The 7139-nt window shown below is 44.2% G+C and overlaps 1 long non-coding RNA gene across 1 annotated transcript; it reads left to right on the forward strand.

Annotated features, from left to right (window-relative positions):
• Positions 1-304: 304 nt before the first annotated feature.
• On the forward strand, positions 305-6510 carry LOC120324438. The gene is made up of 4 exons (XR_005565743.1): positions 305-649; positions 2631-2746; positions 5797-6054; positions 6254-6510. It is a non-coding gene; the product is annotated as an uncharacterized LOC120324438 (long non-coding RNA).
• Positions 6511-7139: the final 629 nt, after the last annotated feature.

Below are 7139 nucleotides of genomic sequence, written 5' to 3' on the forward strand. Positions count from 1 at the left end.
TGACTGACCATCAGGAGAATTCGGTAAAAGCCGTGACTTTTAGGTCAACGATTTGCTTACTTTTTATTTTTTTTAAGCTACGTTTTAAAATATTGTTTTAATTTTTTTTTTTTTTCATTTTTGATTGACTTGGGAGAGGCCCCCGGCGAGGCTCTCCTTCCCCCGCAGACGGCAGGTGGCGCCATGGCGGCGGGAACCGTTGTGGCGGGCAGCGGGAGCCTCCGCCGGGCCCCGCGGGACCTCGGCACCGGGGAACCTGGGACACCGCCGGGACACAGCCGGGACACCCCGGGACACAGCCGGGACACCCCTGGGACACCGCCGGGGGTTCCCCCCCGGGAGTGCTGCGGCTTCGCAGCGGGTTGTGTCTCGGAGAAGCCGGAGCGCTCGCAAGGGACACTTGAGGCTGCGGTGTTGTTTTGGGATCTGAGAGTGTCGGTCACTTGTGGGTTTGGCTGGTGCTTTTCGGTACCACACAGGCACGGTGCGCATCTGCCTCGAGCCTCGCAGGTTCTGCACACCCCTCCCTGACATCTCTCCCAACACACACTCCCACCCTCCATCTTGACCCCAGTGAAAACCGTGGCATTTCCCTCTCAAACTGGGCTGCATCAAAACCAGTGGAGAACCTGTGGAAGGAAAACGTATGGTGGGTCTGTTTTAGGAAGACAGGCTTCACTTTTGGGAGAGGGGAGAGAAAGGGAAGAATAGATGTTTTAATTTTTCTGCATTAGAAAGGAAACCTTGTTTCATGTGTGTGTCTACCCTCAGGCAGCTTTTCCAGCCCCCCGGACTCCTGCCCTCCCTCACCGTGGTTGTGGCTGCCATTTCCTGCTGTCTGTTCAGGCCTTGGGCTTTGCTGTTTTCTTACCAATTGTAGTTTAAAGCCTCACTCCACGGATTTCCTAGGATCAAATTCTGCTTCCCTCACACCTCCCAGGGTGCAGTTTCTGCTAAGCTGGAGCAGTTGATCAGTCACCAAAACATTAAGGACCTTCCTTGTAGGACGGTAGAGCAGAGAAACCATGACACAGAGCAGGCCCAGAGGGATTTGCACAGTTCCTTCACAAACCACAGCTGTGCGTGGTCTTCCCTCATCTTTGTCAGAGCCTTGTGGAATGCTCTGACACAGGGATGTGAAATGTGTCCTGCGTCAGTCCATTTCAAAACAGTGTGCTCTAGAGTGTTTATGTGATGCAGTTTCCTCTGCCATACAGAACCTGATGGGTGTTTGCCTAGAGCTGGATATCCCGCAGCATGAGGTGAACGAGTGATGGTTTTTCTCATACCCTGAGTGGTGGTTTGTGTCTGCCTATGCTCTGGTGTCAGTGTCAGTCCAGCTGCTGTCACTTCCACCAAGAGGAGCAGCCCCCTACCTGTTGGCAATATCCTTTGTGTGATTGCACAGTGACCTGATCCAGCTGAGAGCCAGGAAAAAAAGAAGTGCAGAGGGGCAGGGGGAAGTTAGTTTTCAATGGGATCAGTTCCTTGCTCCAAACACTTGCACAAGCGAAACAGAAGACTTGGCCTGGGCACAAGAAGAAACAGCGTGGGCAGAGAGGGAACACAGTGTCCACATCAGCTAAAACTGATACTGGTATCATGTATGTCAAAAAATACCCTGAGGGCTCTTGATATGAAAGTTGTTGAGACATAATCTTCCACACCTAGACACTTCTGAGCTTAACTGGTAAGCTAGAAGTAGAGGAGCTGGTAGTGGTGGTATCATCACACCTTCACAAAGTTGTTGTTTTTTTTTTTTTCTTGAAATAGACCACCTTTTACAGGGAGGGAGGAAGGAAGGAAGGAAGGAAGGAAAGAAGGAAAGAAGGAGAAACATCACAAACCAAAATTCCCAGGTTTTAAAATACGGCCATTATGTTCCTGGGTTGTTTTTCTAGTGCTGCACCATGAAATGGAGAAGTCTTTTCCACTTCCCTTTCCCCTCTCCTCTTCCTGTGGCAAAATACAGATGTACCTTAAACGGGGGGGGGGGGGGGGGGGGCAAGGTGCCCTGTTGATTCTTATGAAGATATTGTTTTTGTTTTTTTCTTTGTTACTAGATTATAGGATTGAAAACAGATGTTTCTTTTCTTTAAAACATGCTGTATAGCTTGTCTAAACATAAGGAAAACAGCATTTCTCCAGACAATGCTAAGTTCCATCCAAGATTGGAGTCATCTTTATCATGAGGCAGTTGCACTGTAGTAGATAGTTGGATGAAATGCGCATCCAGACTCCTCCAACATCACAGTTCAGAATTTAGTTGTTTTCTGTTTCCATTAAAAGCTTGTAATTTCCAAGATTCTCTAAAATTATTAAATGAACGAGTACAAAGGGGAGATGGGGGACATATGTGTTCATCTGCCTGCCTGTCTTTCCTTCATGCAAAATAAATGCATGCTCACTTGTTTCAGAAAAATTGTTTGCTAGAGATCTATCTACCAGACAGTGGTTCACATGTAGGGAATACATTTTGCAGGAGAATAAGAGCTTTTTCTAATGAGTGAAAACTCTTCAGAGTTTTTAAAGAGTGAAAGCAGACAATAGACTTTGCTTTTTAATCTAGGTAGATTTTGCTGCTGACATTTTGTCACACTTATTTGTTTGTTGGGATCCTCTGTTTTCAGGGGAAGACTTCTTGTTGGGCACATGGGAGTACCAGAGTGGACACTGGTTTTGTGAATAGGAATGCTGGGGACACATGGCTATTGGCAGATTGGAGACACTGAGCATCAGTGCGCTGGTAGGAAAAATTCAAGTCCAAATCAATGTGCTTATGTAAACTCATTTAGCAGTTGTGTTTCTCCACAGGATGTTCCTGAAAGTTTGCAGGGAAATGGCTTTGGCTTTTATTTAGAGCTAATTTCTGCTAACAAGAATAACCTTTGTGCTTTTACTTGCTTATGTGTAAGTCTGGAAAATCTTGATTCCTGAGCAGATAACATGGATTAAAGCAATAACATTTCTGGCCGAAACAGTTGACAGTGGCCAGGTGCTACTCTGATGGTGCTTGATGACAGTGACCCTTTTCCCCTCATCTTGGCATTTTTGGATGGCAGTCATGTGGCCCCAGAGGCCACGCTGTAGAAGCTAATCCGCTGCTGAAGGCATCTGCTCCTTGGCAGGCTCAGTGGACATCTGCATAGGTGGATCTACTTTCTGTCACATGGCCAGGTACCTGGGGTGCAGGTAAAAAAAAACCTGCTTTGCTGGTTTTTTTTTCTTTCCTTTTGGTTTTCTGGAGCTTCCTGAATAAACCAAGAGACGTTTTCTTTATAAGGAATTGGCTGTACATCGCATATGTCCCTCTATTGTTCGTGCTGGGAGAAACTGCACTGAAACAGGATCTTTGTTTCCGGCACCCCTGTCTCTCTCCCTGTACTCAGGCTGAAGTCATAGCCCTCTCTGGGAGTCATTAACATTGGTTACTCTAGAAGCAATTGTGTTTTTGTATGCAGCTGTTTATAATTTCAGGTCTGTGAGGGAATGAGCGATGAACTTAGAGAAGCAAAGCTACTTGGGAGACTTTGTGCTATTTGCTGGAAAGAAGTAAGGAAAGTTTGGGAAAATAAAACAGCCAGAAGGCAGGGAGGTATTGCACGAAGTGGGTAGTTGCAAAATGAACCTTATAAGGGAACAGATGCTTGGCCTCACCAAGTTTAGAGGACTAGAACTAGAAAGGCATGATTGCATTTTACACTAGCTTGAGTCAGGGAGCGGGATGAAACAGTTTTGTAACTCTTGTAATAAGCTATGAGGTAGTTAAAGCATTTGCTGTTGTTATTTTTAGGAATAGAGAAGTCTTCCCCTGTTATCGTTCACTAGCAGGATGGCAGCGTTCACCTTTCCTCCCAGTTCCTCAGGCTGATCTTCCACCTGATCTTCCTTCCTGCTCCCAAGGCTCAGCTTCTCTAGTTTTCATCACAGGTTACACACAGTCCTTCCCACTCCTTTCAGTGAGGTGACGGATGGCACATGGCATTGGAGTTGTGTGCCTAATGATTTGTACCTGCTGCTTTTTGCATCCTAGGAAGTGTTCCTCCAGGCTTTCCAGCATTGCTGTTGTAGTGTGGGACCTTCACAGGCTGCAGTCACTCAGGGGAGTCTCTGGCTCAGTGAATGTTGCCTTCTTGAAGAGAGTGTCTTCAGCCCTCAGCATTATCTCCATGTTCTCCTAATACTCATCTTCACATATCTTCTCACAAGTCTTCTCCATGTTTTTCCTGCATCTTTTTATCTGTATACAGTTCTGTGTCACTTAACTTCTCTCCTAATGGCGGCAATTCATGCTTAAATATGAGTGGAGGTGCCACATGCTCCTTTGGTTGGAGTTTTGACTCACTGTGGGCTGGTCCCATCTGTTTCAAAGCCATAGGAGGTGGCTGTGAGTGGCTCAAGGCACAGTGGCTCAAGCCCACTCCGTGGGCTCTACCCAAGAGGCAACCCCCACAGCTCCTGACACTGAAACCCTGCCAGTTTTGCCCAATTTACTTCCTTTTCATCTCTGCCTATCTCTTGCAGTGTGTTACTGGATTCTATCTCTAGGTTATCTCAGGATTTACTTCCGAGCAACATTACTTTTAAAGTATTGGTGGTTGTCTTGTATGAGCTACATACTGGAAAAATGTAGATATTTTTTTTCCCCCATTAAACCTTTGTTCCTGGAATCACATGATTAAACTATCACTTTATTTTTAATGTGAACTCATAGCTCTTGTGCTTAAAGAGGAAATCTTCAAAATGTAGATTGTAGAAGGCAAATATAAAAAGAAATATTATGGGAACTATTTTTGTGTCTTAGCTTTTGGAGCCAGTTCATAATGTGTAAGCCCTAAGGGTTTGGAATACCAGGGAAGGAGTTGCTTCTCTGTTGTCTCCATATCTGCAAAACTGTAATGATCTCTGTAACTCTTTCATGTTGGACAGATTCACAGAATGGGTAAGGTTGGCATCCCTGCTTCAGCAGCATCATCTTAGAGTATATGGTACAGGATTGTGTCCAGACAGTTGTGGAGTATCTCCAGTGTGGGAGACTTCACATCCTCTCTGGGCAGTCTTTTCCAGTGATCGGTCGCTGCACAGTAAAGAGATTCTTCTTCATGTTCAGGTGGAACTTCCTGGGTATCAGTTTCTGCCTGTTGCCTCTTGTCCTATTGCTTGGCATCACCGAGAAGAGCCTGGTCCATCCCCTGACACTTCCCTTCAGGTACTGATAGACCTTGATGAGGTTCCCTCTCAGTCATCTCTTTTCAAGGTTGAACAGGTCTAACTCTCTCAGCCTGTTCTCATAAGAAACATGCACCAGTCGCTACCAAATATGGTAGTTTACATTTCAGCACATTTTTGTCTGCTTAGGTCACAACCTACAGTGCTCTATGAATTACTAGTTGAATAGATACATGCACAGTGATAAGAATGGACTAGCTGCAAAGCATAGTCTGCAGCAATGAAGAAGAATCTGGATTTAAAAGAAAAAATGCCACTAATGTTGCTCTTTATAGAGAGTATTGTGGAAAATTAAATTTCTCAGAATCTCTGAAAATGTAAACTCTTAATTTTGAGACTTTTCTGCAAGACATTTTTCTTAAGAAATAGCTAGCTCTGTGTTTTCCCCCATAACACTATCTTCACCTTCCTTTGGCAAGTTCAAAAAATGCTTCATGTACTGTCAAGCATAACTCAGCTGCTCACTTATTTCAGCTCCTTAGTTTAATAACCTCAATACAGCCAAACCTGTCATCTTCTAATGCTAAAGTCAGAAACTATTGACCAAGAAACTGATTTCCATTCCAGGGATGACCACAACTACACTTCAGACTTCCTGCAGACCCATGGAAATGAATCTTTTAAGTCTATGGTTTGCCCTCAAGACTTTTGTCACATGTTGAAGCCTTGACCATCCAAAGAGTATAAACCTGTATAAAACTGTATTTTACACACAGTGCATAAATTAGAAGGCACACATCAGGCTGCTTTCAACTACTACTTTTTGCTGGATAGAAAACCACCACAGCTCAGCTTGGGGCCTTACAGGGGAACATCAACACAAGGGTAAGTCTTCATGAATAAACATAATGTTGTCAGATTTTCCCTGCTCCTCCTCAGGGGATTGTTATAGCAGAGGTTGTAGAAACAACCTCTGGACAAGGAGGGTTTGTGTTCCTTTTTTCACTACTTAAAGACACCTCAAAGAGTTATTTACTCCTGATAACCACAGGGGTGTGGCAGCCTCACCTTGTGTTTCTCTTAGGTTCCTTGGCTTCAGCCTCTGTATGCCTTTGGATGGGAACACCACCCATTCCTGCAGGTGTGACGGGATATTTGGAAAGACAGATGTGAAGGCATGGAGAAGTGTGGCTGGATCAGAATTCAGCAAAGCTGCTGCAAGACCACTTGGAACAGTTGCAGTGCCTTGACCCAGTGAGATAGATCTGTGTAGTTCATTTGGATGTGTGGAGAGGGAAGTCAAGATTGAAACTTAAACCTGGAGCTCTGTGCTGCATGCAAGTAAGCAAGGGGTGCTTTTCAAGGGTGGAGAAACCAATTTGAAAGGTTATGTTATAAAAATATAGGTGTCAAGCGCTATATTTGCCACTCCTGGTTCAGGCTAAATGCATTTTACAGTGTTCTTAAAATTGAGGCATTTGATTTAACATGGTTTAATGGATTTGTGTGTCCTCAGTCTGCCATGAACTGACTTAAAACCAGGACAATTTTGACATATAAACAAGACATAAAAAAAAAGGAAAATAAAAAAATCTTAATAGGTTGTGACTCTTCTTCATCTTTAGTTAGTCAGGAATTATTTCCTATGTGCAGTAGGTGTGGTCCATTATAGAACTACAGTGCAGCAGAAAATCTTTTTCAAATAAGAAGCATGAAGGGAGGGGGGAGCATACTGTCCTTAGTATTACATGCTGACAAACAGATCATTTGTTCCAACTTCTGGAATCAATTAAAACTATGGAAAATAATCTGTGTGCTCATATAAAAAAAAAGAAACAGTATGCAAAGGCATGCTTTGGAAACTTTGGGAGGTTGAAGTCAGACTTGCAATTTCTGAAGCCCTGATTCATGGTTCCTGAATGTGTAGAATTGCTGATTTCAGAGATTTGACCCGTGAAGCGTGAAAGGCA

Source organism: Pipra filicauda, unplaced genomic scaffold (assembly GCF_003945595.2).
Source record: "Pipra filicauda isolate LSUMZ 115617 unplaced genomic scaffold, ASM394559v2 scaffold530_size479538_pilon, whole genome shotgun sequence".
Classification (NCBI taxonomy): Eukaryota; Metazoa; Chordata; class Aves; order Passeriformes; family Pipridae; genus Pipra; species Pipra filicauda.